Source organism: Anas platyrhynchos, chromosome 4, assembly GCF_047663525.1.
Source record: "Anas platyrhynchos isolate ZD024472 breed Pekin duck chromosome 4, IASCAAS_PekinDuck_T2T, whole genome shotgun sequence".
NCBI classification, from domain to species: Eukaryota; Metazoa; Chordata; class Aves; order Anseriformes; family Anatidae; genus Anas; species Anas platyrhynchos.
In genome coordinates this window covers 42,489,510-42,509,159 of record NC_092590.1, presented here as the reverse complement: position 1 = coordinate 42,509,159, position 19,650 = coordinate 42,489,510, and the positions used below count along the sequence as shown (strand labels likewise).

The window sequence follows — 19,650 nt, the reverse complement described above, 5'->3', positions numbered from 1 at the left end:
CCAGGTTTGGAAGGAGGAGTGTGTCTCTAAGGGATAACATGACTTTCCCTGCAAAACAGCAACATTAACAGGAAAGTAGCTGTGTGTAAGACCTAATTCAAAAATAACTGGAATACGTTTGACGCTGAACAGCCATGATTGTTGCAGTCTTAATAACTTTAAAAGGCTGAAGAAGAAAGTCATGCAATGTAATCTTACCTTGCTTGTAATTTAATCAGTGAGTGTTGATAAGGCTATATTTTCAGTAGGTTAAGAATGTCTCCTAACGAGACTACATAGAAAAATGGCTAATATCAACAAAGCTGTTCTGTCATGTCAAAGATAAATTTCCAGTACTTCCTGGCAAGAACATAAAAACAAGCAATTATCTATACAAACCATATTTTTTTAGAATACAGGTGCTATACTAGAAACACTTGGAAAAAATACCATTTTGTCTTGTAACTTTTCCTATTGATACAATTGCTAGTAAGTTTGTGAGCAGTGCCCTTGATCCTTTAGTCCTTAAACAATGCACTTTTCTATCTCAAAAATACGTTTGAAAAGAATAAGGATAAGGAGGAATTGGGAGGTACATGTAATTAAGGCTAATGTGGAGACATGCAGGGGTTTAGTGAAATAGCAATACCTTTGTTTTGCATTCTGTTTTTCCTGCATGTTTCCTTTAATGTAAAGATGTCTGTAAATATGTTAGCTGTTCAAAATTATTTTAAGGTGGAGATGTACATCATCTGAACTACTTGCAAATAAACTTGAGCTTAATTTATTCTTCAGTATATTAATTCAGTTCTAATCACTGAATTCCACATGGCTGAGTTCAAAAGAAGATCATGAACCCCTACTCCTTCTCTACATTTTAATTTCTTCTTAGTTTGCTTCAAACACTGAACTGCTTAGAAATACCCTACTTGACCTTTAAAACTACAGTGTCAGGAGAATCATGATAATTAGATGAAGCCATACAATTGTATATCTAAAATGTGCCAGTATAAACACTGGAAGCCACACACAAGCAGTTTGTGCGAATGCTGAATCTTCGTGGCCATCTCTTTGGGCTGCTGTTGTAAGCGATATCTTCATTCACAAATTAATAGTGCTACTACTGAGCATGTTTGGATATCTGGCCTGCTTTTAGCAGGAGTCACTTCTGCTTTTACTGATGAAGTCTGAAAATAATTACTTTTTTTTTTTTTTTTTTTTTTTTTTTTTTTTTTAAATTGGCTGTTACTTATATTCCTTCTGCATAGTTTAGATTTGGGAATTACTCCATACCTAATAACATCCTTGTTCTCAGTACAGGTGGTCGGTTCCTCTTTCCCTCCTCCTCCCAATACCCACTATAATACTTAATGTTGCACCATTTCTCTGCTAGGTGTCAATGCTCATCATTTGCTGAACAGAGTCTTTTTGTAAAGATAAATATATTGCATGTTTCATACAGGAGAGCTACACCTACAAGATAATTTCAAATAGCTGTGCTGCATTGAATTTGGCACACAGTAGCTACGTTGCAGCTGCCTGGAATGCCAGTTAAAATCAGCAGCTAACCATCAGACTCAGTTAATATGTTGGAGCTGGCATACTTATTGGGGCAGCATATTAGTGACTTCTGGTAGGAACACAGAACAGTTTTATTCTGTCAGTGTAGGAGTAAACTAATAAGACAAATTGGTGTGCCTAATCCATTAATTCCATGGAAGCCATTCGCTAAGGGTTTCAGAGTTCTCTACGTATTTGCTAAATCTCAGGAATGTGTAATTAGGGGGACCTAGCAGCATGACAGGAGCTAAAGAAAAAAAAAAAGTAAAAGCAGAATAATTAACGATTAGGATGGAATATGCAGCTCAGTGTGCAGCACAGTGGTTCAATCTAAAGACATGGACTGTGCATCTCTTCAGATCAAATGTAAAATATGTTCCAGGAAGAGCTATGTCTTCTTCAGTCTTCTTTGAAGCGGTTACCATGGAATATGTCTCTATGGCCCAGCAATATATTATAATATTGATTTTCCTTTAAAAAATTTTAATGTTGATAAGTTGTACCCCATGGAATAATTTAACTGAGCAACAAAACAGCAAAATTTATTGTCTTAAATTGTTGGAGTTGACCAGTAAATTTATGCCTCAGTGTTTGGAGAGCTGCTTCAAATCACTCTCAGGGAAAGAATTCTTCTATGGGTTGATTTGTTTTAAAGTGTCTCTAATTTAAAAATAAGACCTCTCCAAATGACTAGTCAGCATCAAAAATGTGCATCTTCCTGCTACCGAGCTCCCTAATGAGAGGCTAGGGAGCAGTCAGTACTTACAGGGTTATTGTCAAAGTCTTAAAGTACAGAAAATCCTAATGAGGATGTAGATGGTTCTTTTGGTCTGTCAGTAGACAGCTGGATGTGGAGCCTCTTCCCATAAACATGCATAGGGGAAGTTTGTGGAACAGTCGTAAGCACGTGTACTGGAGAGAGACCTTGGCCTTTGAACCCAGCTGTGGGTATGAGAGACAGAAAAGAGCCAGGAACAGTTTCTGAAACCTTTTGATAATTTACTAGCTACCCCTTCTCATTACAGTGTTTTGGAGATGTGCACATAAATGGACTCGATTATAATTCTGAGTTGAAAGAAGAATGAAAGAGGGGAAAACTGTGAAATGAAACTAAATGTAGTCTGTCACATGTGTAATTTGAAATGGGAGAATAGCGAGCTATGTTCACCCACACTGCACTGCCCTATGAAGGACCTGCTTATTAACTAGCTTCATTATTGAAGGCGAAGATGCTGCAATAACGCGTCGCTTCTGGAGCAGGCTGAGGCTGCTGTCTTGTGGCAGTGGAGAGCAGGCACTGGTATGGGAGAGCTGTTTGTACTTGACCCTGTATGCCATGAGGGAGGCTGTCATCTTTGGTTTACTAACAGAGAAAAAAATCAGGTCTAGGAGTATGTAACGTGCTAGAGCTAGGAAAGGATTGAAATCTTTCCTCTGTATTAGTGTAGTTAAACTAAGGAAATTACCAGTACAATTTCATCATTTCCCATGAATTTCTGAGCATATCTTCACGCTAGCCACGCTCTTAAAAATACTTTATTTAACACTTTTTCTGAGTTTGAATATTTTATAAAGGAGGGCAGTTGAAATGGGGAAAGCCAAGCTGTGAAGAAAAAAAAGCAGATGATGTAAAACTGCTGCAGAAATGGAGAGCAAAAGGGGGGAAAAATGACATGTTTCGGTGTGGTTCAAAAATAATTTTTGTCCTCAGTCTATACAGCTTTAGCTTCTTTGCTACAGTATCTGTTGCAAAACACAACTCTTGGTGTGTTACTGGTGTTGAAAAGGATTTTCCTATCAGTAGAAGCAGACCACTGTGGCGAAGGAGAATGAAGGGACAGTTGTCCTGGTGTTCTTCTGGAGATCGCTTCTTCCCACCCTCAGCAGGGAGAGCAGCTGTCTGCAGAGCAGGTTTCCGTGGAACGTAGAGTCCGGTCCTGCTGCAGGAGTCTGAGATATAAAAGCTTTTAAGATAAATAACAATAAAAGAAAGTTATATGTAAAGAAAATACTGTCTGCCTGTTTTTGATAGCTAGGCTGCCTTTTGCATTTCTGGCCTCTTTTTTTTTTTTTTTTTTTTTTTTATAATGAGCATCAGGCATCTAATCAAACATATTCCCCCTGCAATGCAAACTACTTGGAGTAGGGTTTTTGATTGTTCAAGGAAGCAACCTGCCAAATGTTCCCGCATTGATCTTTGGGCTAACTTGAAGTTTGCTTGAATGTGTTTGTCCTTTTGTCCTTTTTGGCTGAGTAGGTGGGGGAGCATGCACAACCTCTGCTTGTTTGGGATAACAGTCTGTGAACTTGCTACAAATAGTTATTAATTATGAACAGAAAACAATTAAGTTACGCAAAAAAAAAAAAGCTGAAGAATGATGTAGACTACAGCATAAGTCATCTTCGACTCATTGCATGACAAATATGAAATTGAGACTGCTAAACTGTGCAAAGAGTTCTCCCAAGACAGTTTTTAACATTAGCAAGACAGATTGGGGGGGCAGTATGAAATCGGTTAGGGATGCGTGACTAAGATTGGGTTTTGTAGCGTATGTGAGCAGCGTATTGAAAATGTCAGAAGTTCGAGTTGCATGTGGTAATTAACTAAATCTTCCTTATTTGAATTGCATAAACAACTGAGGCTTTCGGGTTTTCTCGAAACAAAATTTTGACAGCATAATTTATTTCATAGCTATTTCACTGTGCCACTCAAAGGCTTTAGTTTGAAGTCCTTTACTCAAGTAAATCACTTTCTGTGCACAGATCTGTGTTCAGAAGAATGTGAAACTGACCCTTACAAAACTAGAACTCCTCTCTCATCCTCGCTTATTTAGACTTGCTAAAATCTGAATAAATGCTTCTGTATTTGGCAATTAGCTGATTTTTTTTGATGACAAAAGGCACATCATTTGTGGATGATATGAGCATTTTTCTTCTGTGTGAGTTGGGAAAAAATGTGCTAGACACTGTAACTGTTAAAGATCTGTTTTTAAGTATGTAGAGATGAAATATAAATAGATATAATTGAGATAGAAATATGCTTGTGATTGGATTCATGTTAATGAATCATCAAATAGGAAAATGTATCAGATGAGGTGTAGTTATATGTATGTGTGTATATATACACTTTTATATGTATTTCTAGAACTCATGCTATATACATGTATGTATATATAAAATAACTTCGGGAGACTTCTGGGATATTATTCTGAAGATAAACACTTCAGCACTTGCAAAAATGGCTCTGTAAGAACACTTTTTCCTTTTCTGTTAGTTTTTCCTTTTTTAATATCAGAAATATTCTACTGAAAGTACTTGTCATATTCATACCTACACAGACATGCTTCTACCTAGTTAATTCATCCCAATGATGTCAGGTGTGGGTGTGTTCTGCTCTCCTTTCTGCCTGTCTAGATTTGCTGGCTGATACCACTGCAGTCCTGCGGTTGCTCTCCTGCACTGCTCAGCAGCTCAGAAAGTTTGGCCAGAGCCCTGCACAGCTCGTGCCCTGTCAGGCTCTTTAGAAGCACTGACTGAGACCTTCTCCTCTTTTTATTCACCCTGGTGGGTCTTCAAAAGCACTGTGTGTCCTGTTTGAGCGCTTTCTCTTTGGATTCCCACACCTGCTTCTTACCTCATCTTCTATGCATATTTTTTCTGTTTTCTCTATTTGTATCTGTATTGAATCACTGAACATGCAAGGTGTATTTCATCTTCTTTGCCTCAGTAATGCCAGCTAAATCAGAAGTCACATTCTGTATAATGCTTCTGGATCACTGATGTTTCTCTTGTATGTGTAAAAATAACACAAAGTGATCTTAGAAAAGTGTTGACTGTTTTCTCTTCCTTGTCAATTTGTCAGTGCCTGTTAGAAAACACGTTGTTGTTTTTGGTTAGATTTTTTTTTTCTGCTTAAAGTAGAGAGAAAGGAAGAAAGAACTTAGTTTTTTAACCAGAACTATGTTGTCCTTTCAATGAAGATTTTTAAGCATTTGTGTATTCTCACTCCTGGGGTGTACAGGCCTCTACATTTACTAAATTTTAACTGATTAGATTTCAAAATCATGACAAATATGATTTATTAATGGTTTGTTCCTTTTAAAAGAACTGTATGCTGTCCAGGAAAATCAGTGTTATCATGATGTCCTGTATCAGGGTGTTCCAAGGCCTGTTTTTACATGCTTCTCTTTCTTTTGTGGGTGTGGAAAGATTTTCTGCCGTGAGCTCATCCGGCTGATGTGTTTTAGAAGTTAAGAGCCTTCTTGAAGTGTTCAGTTCCTGAACATCTCCTGAATGAACGCTGCACTGCTTATGGTACCCTAAATATTTATATTTATTTGACTTTAACAAATTCTCACAATGAGAAAATGCTTAGGATTGCCTATCCTTTATAAATAAAAGGAGTGCTTCTACATACACAGGCTGTCTTGGATATATCAGCGGTATGCTTTTGGGAGTAGGCTATGGTTTCTGTTTATGCAATTCAAATCTCTTATAAAGGCAAAGGGATGGTTGGAGCAGGGAGAAGAAAAACAATAGCAGCATTAGCAACTCTTCTACATCAAAGAAGGCTAGATTTGCCTCCTGGGTTTAGGGCTGTGTATGAAGTAAATGTGTACCAACTTCTAAGTCTTTCTTTTCCTTCTGACTGTGAGGCCGCTCTGTAGAAACTTGTGTGTGCATAGGGACTGGGACAACGGACTTCCCGTTATAGCTAACAAAGATTTTATCAGTAGCAACCTCAAATTAAAAACTGAAATTAAAAACTGAAAAGCTTTGTGGTTTTCATTTGTTTACTCTTGAGATTAATGTTGCAGCTTTGATTTATTAATCAAGAAAGCATTTGCTTTTTACATATTAATAAATGCATGCTTTTTTCCCTTTACATCCAAGCTTCATATTTCAGAAGAGCACAGTATGGTGGAGAGGTTTTAAAGGCAAGTGTTTGGTACCTTTGCCACATTCTATTATGGAACATTCAGCCTTGGTGGCAGAAAGTTGAGCAGTAGAGATCAAACACCCATAAAGGATTACATAAACCATTAGACTGATTTCTGAACAAATGCTTGGCATAGGCTGTCCCACACCCCTCTCGTGTCAAACTGCAGCTTTTTCGTCAGGCTTCATGCCCAATGAAAAAACAACAGTCCATAAAGTTTTAAAAATCAGATATCTATATGGCAGTGTTTCAGTGATTTATTTACCTAGCCATGCTATTTCAACATGAATTTTTCAGTCTAGATGAAGTAGCCACAAGGTGTCTGGCCTGCAATAGGAACGTACCTTCTTGACCCTCTGAGGCAGCTGTGGCACCTCAGTGCTCCTGAGTGGGACAGCTCATCTTCTGGGAGAGGCCTGCGTCCAGATCGTGAGAGAAGTGTTTTGAAAATCAACGTTTATACAGGCTTATCTCAAAATAAGAGGATCTACTACTACCTTTAGTAGTAGGTAAACTAGTTTTGTTGTGATCCTCTGTTTAGCATAATGACATAATCACCCCAAAGCAGCCTTAAACCTCAAATGTTTCCTCAAATGCTTGGACAGGCACATCTTAAAGCACGCTGCCAACTGACTCCTCATTGTCAGAAATCCTCAGAAATGTGAGACTAACTTTGGCCGTGGTTGTGACAGCTGATTTTGTGGATTTCTAGTCCCACAAACTACCTATCTCTATCTTCAGAAACGTGTATTCTGGTGAATTATTTGTAACAGAAGGGAAAAGACAGGAAACAGGAGTGATATACTTGTCATGTGAAGTTTTTTTTTTCTTCTTTTTTTTTTTTTCAAAGAAGCTGGGAAACAAAAGAGCTGTCTTGCATTTATTTCACTCTACAGGTTCGTATTAGCAGGGACTTGGGAAAGTAGTTCAAGAAACGTGTTTGTGAAATGAAGACTGTTACCATAGCTGTTCTAGGGGGAACGGAGCTATTGCTGACTTGTTAAGCAGCTTTTACTCTTCAAAAGACAAAGCTGTGTGGAGCCTTTGAGAGCAGAATGCTAATGAGGCTGCCACACTTACGCCTTTTTTCCCCTGTCAATCCAAACCTTTATAACACGTTGCGATCTATTGAGAGATTAATTTAAAACGTGAGAGGTGGATGGGGCAAAGGCAGGGTGGGAACGCTGGAGCTGTGGCTTCTCTCCCCAGCTCCCTCATTGCCCTCTTGTGCGAGGGGGTTGGGCAGGGTCCCAGCCCAGCCTTCATCTCCTTTCCGACTGCCCCATTTCAGAGAAGGAGGCATCTGGCCAGTGCTTTATGTGTGAGGGGTGCTGCTGCTGGTTTGTGGAGGTAGAAACTGGTACGACACTAACAATAGAAGTTAATCCACAAAATGCATTAAATTAATCTAGAAAACATCAAGTACATACACTTATAGTTTGGAGAAATGAGAAATCCATCATATTTTAAACAATGTCAGTGAATCATTCAGATCATAGTGTTGCAATGATTTTCTGAGGTGTGGATTTTAGTTGCAGATTTTTATATACCTCTAAATGTAATTGAGTTAATCTAAAGGCCCTGACTCTTTTTCTTAATATGTTTGCTAATATCTCAGGGTTCAGGGTGGCTGCACAACTGGGGAACATTGGTAGAACAGGGAAAGGAAGGAAGGAGGACAATTAAAGATGTTTTCTAGGAGCAGAGAAAGAATTTATTATTTTTTTGTGTGTAGCTTCTTTTCTCTGAAAGATGTGAGAAAAATGCCAGGCTGTCTTAGAGCATGTGCAGACTGCAGCGTAACTTTCTGGAGGGGTGCTGTGATGGAACTGGGAATATAGGTCTGTCCACATCAGCAAGTATCTACATAGCTCATACCGCTTAGCTGCAGCGGCCAGCATGTGGACTGGGATAGATAACAGCATTCATTTTTGTTGATGTAACATTCAGGTAGCTAGTGCCGCAGGTATTTCTTATCCTCCTGCTATGTGAGCTAAACAGATTAAATCTTCCTATAGCTTCAAACATGGTAATTGTTCAAAATGTATTTAGAGATCCAGCAATCTTCAAATATAAGCAGATGAAACTTGGAATGGAGTAAACTGTTTGTACAAGAGCTAGTATCTGGAAAGACGGTCATGCAAACGATAACACCAGCTTTCAATATCAGTAAGAACAATCTGATTGTGTGAATGGAGGAATTTTTGCAATAGGTGTCAGTAGCTCCCATACAAATGGAAGTGTAAATTCTCATTAAAGTCTTTTTGTGTGAGTCAGCTCATCAAATATTTCATTGCTTTTGGTTACAAAAGCCAAGGAAACTTTGGTTTTACTCTGGAATACTGGCACTGCTACCTATGAGCATTACGTAGGCAATGTTTTTAGGTTTGTGGCTACAGTTTCACATAACCCTACCTTTTATATATCTGAAAGAAAAAAAAAAAAAAAAAAAAAAAAGAAACTTAAGAGGATTCCAGTATATATCTGAAAAGTAGCCTGCTTTGCAGAATTTAATAGGATTATACTATTGATTCCATCTTTACAATGCTAGCTGCTATTTGGTACTTGTGAACTTCAGACTATTATGTGGCTGAACACAAGGGAAGAGGGATTAGTTTGTAAAAGAATAAGCAGCTTTCCCTTAAACTGCCCTGAACCAAACCTATGTACCTGTTTTGGGCTCTGTTAGTAAATGCCAACTAGCAAAACATCACTGGTAGCATCTTTTACAGCTGGGTATCTTCTTACAGTCGCTGGCTCAGTCTCCAAGCAGAAGGCAATCAAATCTTTTGTGCATTGGTGCTGCAATGCAGATGTTTTCAGTTGCTCCAGAACTCTCTACCTTCATTTCTTTAACCAAATAAAAGCTACTAAAAAGTTGTCTGGAAAACCATGTCATATACAGATTCTGGCGTTTTTCTTGCAGTTGAAGGTACTTCCTGCCCTTTTTGAACTTAATTGAGTAAAAGCACAATTGACACAGTTTCCATATAGATGATTTTTTGGGGAAGGTCACTAACATAAGCTTTTTATGGACTAATTCTCTTTCTTACATACCCATACTACTGGTTTGTGCCGTATGACACATACCAGTCACTCCTGCAAAATGAACCAATTGTCCTCTGAACTCTGGTACCCTTCACAGTGACAATTATTGCTATAAAAGTAAATTTGTAAAATTTTGGTGAAATATACTGTCTTTTTGAAATTATTTTTATGAGGGCATCCTCTTCCTTTTCTCCTCTTCCTCTTCCCCTTTTCCATACTGAAATCTGCCTGTCCCTGTCCACAGTAATGGTAGCCTACTGCAGCGTTATTTCCCTGTAGTTCCAGGTGGCTCTGCTTTCAGAGAACGGGTGACTGGCTGGGGAAACACCAGTACAGCAGATTGGATGTGAAGATCCCAGGAAACGGAGATTACATATCTCTGGGGTAAACCTGTAAGTCAGGGAAGGCTGCAACTTTAAAAGTTACGCTGAACTGCATTATAAGATTAATGGGCTGAGAAATGGTTATGGTGTTGTCATTAACCCCTCTCTCTGGGCTAGGGGTCCACAACTGGTTTTTCAGTGGAGCTGTTCTCCTCTATTTGTGTCTTCTGGTTTTGTTAGTACATAGGTGAGGATGTGGAGATTTTCAATATCTCATGCTAATCCTTTGTGCTTAATCTGCTTTACATTTCTGAAGGGTTGCAGGTGCTAGTGGGTTTTAAACCTCAAAGAAATGAAGGGGCAAACAAAGAACAAGTTGACCAAGAATATTGAAAGTGCAATGAGCTACATGGAGAGCAAACACCTGGCTGGCTGGCTCTGTCTGAACACTTTTCCCCCTCCCAGCTGGTTTAGGCTGTTGGTGTTTAACTGCTGTGTGCCTTGGAGCACAGCTTGCTCAGCAGCCACGTACATTCAGCCTGGCTCAGTCTGAATCCCAACCAGCATAATGCCGAGAGAGATTTCTAGACTTGATACGTAGGGGTTGTGATCTTTTGTTTAGTCCAGCTTTTTGGTTGATGTCAAACAACATATGTTTCTCCTGCTTTATCTCTTTAGATCTATTATGTCCTTACTGAGAAGAAAATGCAGTAATACACGGTGAAAGTAAAAACAAGCCAGTGACCTTTGCTGTAGTTTATAGGGATTAAAGCTGTATGGAATGTGAATGCTTCCATAAATCTCACTGGAGGAATTGCTTCTTAATTGAAACAAAATGAACATAGATGAGAAGTTCCCATCTTTGTGCTTCTTTATTCAGTAAATGTTTAAAGTACTTTGAAAACTTCAGACCGTTCACTGAGTAACCTGCATTATGCCTGGATTATCACTGCCATTTATTGAATATATGCTCTAGAATAGTGGAAAACTGCCACTTTTGCACAGTAGCATGGACAGCACTTCTACTGTTGTTGGCTTTGGTGGTGTGTGTGTTTTTTTTTTTTTTTTTTAAGACTATTTCCCCAATGAAACATGTGCAATTAATGTTGCTAATTGCTGCTAAAGCTGCTGTGAGCTGGAAGCAGAAAGCCTCCCTGCTCTGCTGTGTGAGAGGGGCACAGTGCTGGCAGTGGTATTTGTTTGCTGCTCTCCCTCGTCAGTCATGGGAGAGGGTAGGGGGAACAGCATGTCACTCCTAACTATAAAATAGTTCTGGAAACAAAATGTCTGAGTGCATGGGCTTGGGGAGGACATTGAGAAAACATCACGAAGTGTATCCCGTCCTTTATATGTTTCTAGTAATGCAAGTTGAATTTATTAGCAGTTTGTTGCTACAGTAAAAAGCATTTACAAGATCTATGGCTGAAACAATAGCTGTAGATGTTCAGTCTCATCGTATTTATTGAAGGCTCTGTTGAGCTCACGGCATCCTTTGATTAATAGCTATTCGAAGCATATTTTGTAACAAGGACTGTATCAGAGTTTTGTGTCACTTTATGAAATAATGTTCTACTGGTCTGTAGGGAGAGCGGATGCAAAAGCATTAACTTAACAACAGGTGTGTGGGCAGGTGGTAAAAGTAATAACTAATTGACTGCCAGCCAGGATTTATTTAGTGAGCTGACATTTTCCCCTCCTTGAGCAATGACGGGTTTAACGTTTAACACCGAGCAGTCACAGTCTTACTGCTGGAGTGAGCTTCTAGAGCATGCTCTGTAACAGCCACAAACCTTCTCAACCATTTCAAAGGAGGATGGAGGAGTATATTGTCATCTGTAGTATTTTCCCTTCCTTTATAATATGTGCAAATGATGGTAGTAGAAAAACAGCCATTTTAGTTTGCAAAAATTCCCTCAGTATTTGAAGGAATGTATATGTACAAAATTGAAGATCTTGAGGTTTAGATCAGCTCCATAGAAGCATATTGGAGGATTAAGGTTAATTGTGTTCAAGTGTATCAAGCTTGATTTATTGATAAGATTTTCTTTTTAAGGGCTGCCTACTCCTTTTTTTACAGTTTTGGAAACATAATTTAGCTTAGAATCTAAAGATTAAGCTTTAGACAAGTTGTCTCCATAAATATTTTCTGTGAGGCCACACTGCTGTGAGAGTAGATCAGTTTTATTAGTATTGCTTTTTATGACTGTCACTGATTTGGTATTTAGCAGGGAATAGAAAAGAGAAAACTGATGCAGTTTTGCTACCAAATAAGCATATAACATGTTTTACAGGAATATATTTGCTGTAAGGCTAATACCACAACTCTTATAATTGCATGAGTACAGGACTTCTGTTTTTTATCAAAATAAAACAAATATAACAAATTCAAGGTTTTTTTTTTGTTTTTTTTTTGTTTTTTTTTTTTGAGCATGCCCATTTCAAAGTGCTGAATTCTGATCTTTATAATTTTGTGTGGAATGAAAATGGCCCTTAGTGATTTGTATCTTAACTCATTTGCATTGTTTGCTTAACTTCAGGCTCCTTTCCTTCTATATCTCTAATGGTGTTTGCCAATATGGCAATTATCTGGACATGTGAATACTAATCAGTTATCACTTCAGTCTATTATTTCAAAGCTTACAATATATTGTTGACTTATGGCCTGTTATTTGAGACAGTTCAAATCTTCTGTCATTGTGATAATTTCTTCTATCAAATTTCTTTTAAGCCCTAAGCTTAAACAAAAGCAGGGGTTAAAATACTTATCCTTTAGTATTGTGTATTTCAAGCTTCTTGTTGAATACCTCAAACAGCAAAGCAGTGCACATCTTTCTCCCTGTCTTCTGCAGTGTCAAGGGCTTGTACTTATTTACACAGTTAGTAAATAATGCTAGAAGAGTTAAAACTAAAGTTGTACTAATTTGAGTACACATTTAAAGACTGCATGCATTGTATGGAATCTAAAATTTAATGCTGGAATTTAGGTGTTTCTTTGTAACTGGGGGATTGAATGCACTTATTAACAGAAATCTATGTTAGAAGTAAGAACACGTAAAACTGAAAATGAGGGGAAAAAGAGCTAGAGAGTGTCTGTCTTGTGCTGCATCTCTCCTCTCTTTCTGTTTGATACTTTTCATCTGCTCTTGCTGGAAGAGAAATAGCACAGTGAAAAAAAAAAAAGATAATTATTAAGAGGGGCAAGGGAATGAAAAGGCCCCTGATGTTAGGGAATTGCAGCTGTGTGTGAGCCCATCTATACCTTGATTTTAAAAACAAATGAAAAACAACCTACCGCTGAAGATGTAGAGAACGTTAACAAGAACGACGCCAACCATATGCCACTTCCATTTCAGAGGGAAATGAAAAGGGCGTTTTTTTTCTTTAAATGACAAATAAGATGGTTTCAGCATTTTAAATAAAGCTTTAAAATGTCAACTTGCTTGAAATCAGATTTTTTTCACCTTGTTTAAACAGCATTAATAATTATAATTAAAAATTCAAGAGTAATATTTTTTATTGCATCACCTGGATTAGCAATGTAATAATTTTTGAAGAATTTAGATTTGGTAAATATTTTGGCCCTGTGGCGTATACTAACCCAAGCTAACTCTGCTGAAATCACCTGGACAGCAGAGGTCAGCGAATTGCTGTTGCAACTGATGAATAGTTTCTAGTTATTTAGGCGTCTTGTAACTCATAGACCTTTAAACAAAACAAAGCGAAGACCCCTCAGTTACACAGATGCTCGGAGGTGCTGGCCAAGCAGGATTTCTGCCTCGGCATAAGGCTGATGGATGCCCACATTGCACTGTAGCCTGTGAAGGCCTTGCTGGTTTGGTGTCCTGTACCCAAACTGCCAGAGGGCCTTCGTTTGCAAGTGCTTGTCCATGACGGACGGGCAGAACTGTGCAGATGAGGCGTATAGTGGCAGAGCAAGTCAGGAGAGCAGCCAGGTGAATGGAAGCCTGCTGGCGGTGGTGCACCCTGCACTTTGCCAGGAACAACAGGTGAAGGACCTTCCCTGTGGCAGCAGAAGGCCTAAAGGCAGTTTTTATCAATAGAGGTAGTTAAGTTTTCAACTTAAAAGGAAAAATATGAAGAGAGGAAAGATTTCTGTGGAAAGGTGTAGGTTGCTGGTGGGGTGGCTCAGTGGTAGCAACCCTGTGGTAGTGCCATTACAGTGCTCATGTGGCCACGGAGACCAAAATGTAGTAGTGCTATCATGACAGTCTAAAATGGCTTTCCTGAAGAACTTCTTCCAGACCTATATTCCTAATCAAAGCATTTACAAGAGGCAGAAAATAGAAGTTGTTTTAGCCACATGAGTTGGATCTGGTTATGCTTTGCTGGTGTGGAGAGAATTAAGTCTGGAGTTGCTTTTGTGTGCCTGTTCTTTGTCGCTCTGCTGTTCGCGAGTGAATATTCATAGATCATTTCCTTTTAAATATTTACTGGGTTGTCTGTTTTCATATGTTAAGTCTTCATATGAAATAAGCAAAATAATTTTGAGAAAACATTTTAATTAGAGCCTTAGAGGCTATAAATATTTCATTATTTAATAAAATAGTGCTGTAAGATGTAAATGATTAAGTGGAACATACTTTAAATATTTTAAATTGCATAACTTAAAATAATGCATGCTTTCATACTTCACAGGGGACAAAATCTTGATCTATTGCAATCCATATTTTTTGTTTCTTAATGAGTGAAACTATTTTCTTTTTTTTTTTTATTATTCTCTAGTGTGATACTGTAGGAAATGTTCCTTTGCTGAAAACTGAGTAAAAGGGCTAAGCTTTTGGAAAAGGAGGTAAGTAACTTGTTTTACATTTTTATCTTCATCTTATGGCTACGTGATCTAGAGAATTAGGCAATATCTTTAATTATCTTAAAAGATCATAAAGAAATTCATAAGCAATAAAGCTGATAATGTGAAACATCAGGGCCAGGTAATATGATGTAGCAATGTTGTGAACATAAATGAAGTCTTACTGTACCTCAGCTTACCAAAAAAGTCGAGTGATTTTTTTTTGTTTGTTTAAAATCCTGAATGCTTTCTATTTGCATACGTAATGAAAATGGAAAATTAATTAAAAAAAATATGGTTAATGCAAAATAGTTAAAAATATATGTTTTCCTTCAGTGCTGTCAGATAGCCCATGTTGCAAGAACAATACTATTTTCACAGTTTAGTTATATCTGCACTCAATTTCTGGTGCTTTTCTTTCTGAACCACAAAGCTCAAGATGCATTACTGTGCTATGAGAATTTCATCAAAACTGAATGCAGCTATGTATTTGCATTTTGGCAGTCTGAGAGGAGGGTCACAAGTTTACAATAAGTACAAAGCTGTTGGTATTCTTTTTCATCCCTGAAAACATGGCAGACTGCATAAATAGTTTTGATAGTTTTTTCATGAAAATCTTATGTGGAACCAAACTGCAGACCTTGCTTTGAAGGAGAGTCAGTGATGAGAGAACACAAATTTCCAGTTAAAAATCAGAGGATGAAATAAGTGACAATAGAAATACAGGTAGAAGACGGAAATGTTGATTATGCAAAGCAGAGAAATACAGAAGTAAACAAAAACAAAAACAAAAACAAACAATTTGTGACTTGGGATACTGAGCATTACTCATGGACTCCCTGTGTTCTTGGGATTTTGATTTTACTTTTTTTTTTTTTTACTACTAAAACAGAGATCCCTCAATATCAATTGTTTTGTGCATTTTTGTTTGTTTGTTTTGGCTCGTTCCTTTTTATTAAATAAATTTGACTGAACATTCACTTTGAAAAAAAAAATAATAATAAAACCAACCAACCAAAAAAAACACAACCCAAACCAAGCCCTGATATTACACTCGCTGGTGGAGGTTCTAAAATAATCTGAATTATTTCCCCACAGAATATAAATGTATATTTTGCAGTTATGGTTTGATAATACAGCAATACAGCTGATGCTCAGAAATTAGTTGCTGTCCTTATTCTCATCTTCTATGCAAGATGATAAAGAGAAAAACTAAGCAAAATGGATTCTTTGACACCACATGTGATTTCTCAAGTGGTATTTTGACATTAACTTCTATAATTACTAGTGGTTATTAATTAAGAAATGGCCTTACCGCAAGGAATTTTGAAATAGTTGATTTTGTCCAATAGCTGAGAGACAACTTAAAAAAAAATAAAAATTGAATTTTATTTTTAAAAGCAAAACAGACTTTTGCTTTAACTCACAGGTAACTCACATAGTTAATATATGTTAAGTACTGTATCAGTGTTAAGTTTAAAAATATCATGACAATAGAAGCAAATGGAATATATACATATCTTGATTAAATTTTTCCTTAATAGATGTTGGCAGTTGAATCATTGAACAAAAAAGAATGGACTTTTCTGTCCTAATCTACTGCATTTGCATCTGTAGGGTTCAAATGGTAAAAAATGGTAGATTCAGTATTATAAAGAACAGCTGCTAAATACTTGCATTTCATCTCCAGGCAGCTCAGTTTTCTGAGAGGTGAACTGAATTACAAACAGAAATATAAGGCAATTGTAGTGATGTTACATCATAAGACAGATGGCAGCACTTACCTGCACCTGCCTTGGACAGAAGAACAGCGTTTCTTTTAAACATTTTTGTTTCTTTAGAGAAGATGTCTGGAATTTTGCCCTCCCCCAGCCCCCCCGCCGAAATGGTCTTATGAGACAGAAATTTTAGTAGGTCCAGTGAGGTCATCAGAATGGCTTGCTTATATCAGCTGAATACAATTTGGATTTTTGGTTTTCAGAAACTTGCTAATTTATTTTAGTTTTTAATTGCCCAACACATTGTAGCACTCATGCAAATTATTATAGTGCCTATGCTATTACAGTGGCCTATGCTATTTGGATATTTATACTGACATAAGTTTATACTGATTTGAAAGAATTATCAATTTATACTTCATAACCTTAAAGCAACGCCATTAAGATGGACGGTCTCCAGCAGAAGAAGGAAGAGCATAGAACATATCAGAAAAAAACTTTGCCGTAATGGTAGGATAGGTAAGTGAATGAATAGGATATATAACATTCACTAAAAATAACATCTGTAAAATTTATTTTGTGATATCACAGCAACAGCTGTTACGTGGTAGCATCTTAACTGTTTTGGCAAAGTATTTTGCAAAAGGTAGGTAGTGACAGCTGACGAGTGCCTTGCTCCAGTAGTGGTCCCATCAGCTTCTCTTGAATTATAGAATGTTTCCTGTGAATTCAGAGGGAATACCTGTTGCTGTATGAACTTCAGAAATCCACTTCAGTATTAGATGTCAGCTACAACTGATAGGACTGAGAGTTTGCAGGTCCTTAGGTACTTCTTTAAATGTAGTTATTACCATCCCACAGAGCAAGGAGAGTGAACCTGAACCACAAATAAAACACATGCAACCTATATTCCTAGTTTAGGTAAAATAAAACCACTCAGTTTTTCTTAACAGTAGTTCCTGTCACTTCATATTATTCATATGAAAATTTTCAAATAGAGTCCTTTGTCCCCTGATTAGAAACTTAAGTCCTTCATTTGTGGGAATAGAATATATCAAAATGACAACTAAGGGCTTGATCTACCACGCTAGTGATGTTGAACATACTTCTGTGAAATCATTATCCAGATCACTAGAAGCTGTAGGAAGTCAATTACAGTCAACTGTACTAGGGTGGTTTACTTGCCTTGAGAAACCAGACGATGAATAATTCTGCTCTTGATTTTGAAAGAAAGAACAAGTTTGGTGAGGCCATTTCCTTTTAAGCTCTGTCACATCATTAAGAGAGGTCCTGGTGGATTTGGATTTCACTCTGTGTGAGGTAGGTCATAAGCCTCTACTTAATGGTAAGATGGTCAAGCATACTGATAAATTGTGGGGCTGGCTAACTGACTGAGGAGCAGAGAAATGAGGTGACTGAAGGAGCTCTGAGAACAAGTGGCTGTAGCGAATGGGCAAAGCTACATGTATCTCTGTGCTGCTGTGCTTGCTCAGGAGGAGCTTAGCTCAGCTCTGAAGCATCTCTGGGAAAAAGCCTGAGCAGCACTCAATACTGAACTGCAGTATCAATAGTAGGACTTCTAAACTAAAATAAGGGAATGTACTGTAACAAGCCTATGGTGAATATAGAATTACCTGAGAGTCCTTGTGAAGTTAAGAAATGAAGTGGCTGAAGGATACGGTGGTGAAGGATAACTTTCCACTAAGTCATCTATGATATCAAAGAAATAAAAGGCACTAACTGCTATATGGTTCTTTGTTCTGATGCTGTGCAGTAGGGTATGGTTCCTGTTGAAAATCTCAAAGAACATATGCTAGAAAACCTTTATATATAATCTGGGGAAAAAGGGCTAAATAATAACGTGACAGTTAAGTACACAGCTGTTCAGTCAGCTTTATATTTGACTTTCTGAAGAATGCTCATATGATGTGACTGAAAGGCGTGCAGAACTACAGTATTCATAAATGCAAAGTAATGCACTTAAGGACAAGATAAAACAGCTGCATCAACATATATGCAATGTTGGGCTCTAATTTAGTTCTCAGCACTTAGGAAAGAAATTCTCAGCACTTAGGAAAGAAAGTGTGGCATTACGTTAAAGGCCCAGAATAGGCCCAGAGTAGGAAAGACCGGAGGTGTGGAAGAGGAGAGTCTTAAAAGAACAATGAAACAAACTGACTCTTCAAATTAGGAAGAAAAAATCTACAGGAGAAGTGAAATGTGATGGAGATTTTATAAATCATGGGAGTATAGAAAAGGTGAATAGGGAGTGATTGCTCACTATTTCTGACAATGCCAGTTCTAAGAGGCACCCAATGACATTATTCAAGCAGCAGTTCTAACATAGAAAATAATATTCCTCTTTCTCCTTTGAAAGAAAAGGTTAGTGATTTAAGCTTACTGCTTGCAGGGGAAGGGAGGCCAAGGAATCGGAAAAAGTTCTGGAGAATCCAGCATCTGTTGGTGACTATTAACCATCTTCCCCAAAGCAGTGACTGCCTGGTGCTTGTGTGATGTTGCCTGGAGGGATCTTTCTCCCAGTGTTACTGCGTGTCCTGATAGTTATGCTTGTTCCTTAAACACCTGTGAATTAGACTCCTATTAATAGCCATTGTTGGATGTTGGATAACAGAAACTGTAGCAGTGCTCTAACATATGAGGGTTTCTCCATTTATATATTTTAAGTCTCTTTTAAAATTTGCCTAAATTCCCCTGGCAACTGCATATGCAGAGGAACTTCTGGGACAACATGGAACAGAAGTTGACATTGGCAGGTAAAGGTAGGGTCCTCATCTGAGTTTAAATCCTTGGACCTAGCATTACAAAGCATCTCAGATCCAGATGAAGTTGTTTTCCAGCAAGCGTGAACCATGCTGGTTATGATCGAGCAACTCTGTTATCAGCATGTGAGTGCATCAGTACTTTGTGGAAGATACTGCAGAGTATTGGGTCTAGGCATCAGCTGAAAAAAAGCCTACAAAATTATGACTGTTCTGTCATTTAAATGGCAGTTCAGTGCCTAATGTCATCTGTTGCTTTATCCCTGTATGCTAAATATAAATCTTTCCCTAATTCTCTAGCTTTAACCTTGTCTCAGAAGATACTGAAAGAAATCTCCCAAGGCTATTACCTTTTTTTGTCCTCAAGGATAACTCATAATATGTGAACAATAACCAATTTGCCTCCAAGTGCTGAATTTATTTTCATTTACATTTGTTACTTCTCTGGTCTGTAGGTGGCTTTCTTGACTGGTTATAATGTTTAACCCCCGTGATG

General features: G+C 37.7%; 1 long non-coding RNA gene across 2 annotated transcripts in view; it reads left to right on the top strand.

The window, feature by feature from the left end:
• LOC119716786 (uncharacterized) overlaps positions 1 to 19,650 on the top strand; it is a 163,359-nt gene that overhangs the window by 44,012 nt on the left and 99,697 nt on the right. For both annotated transcript variants that reach the window (XR_005265426.2, XR_005265425.2), the window contains one exon: positions 14,593 to 14,659. This is a non-coding gene — a long non-coding RNA (uncharacterized lncRNA). The remainder of the gene's footprint in view (positions 1 to 14,592; positions 14,660 to 19,650) is intronic.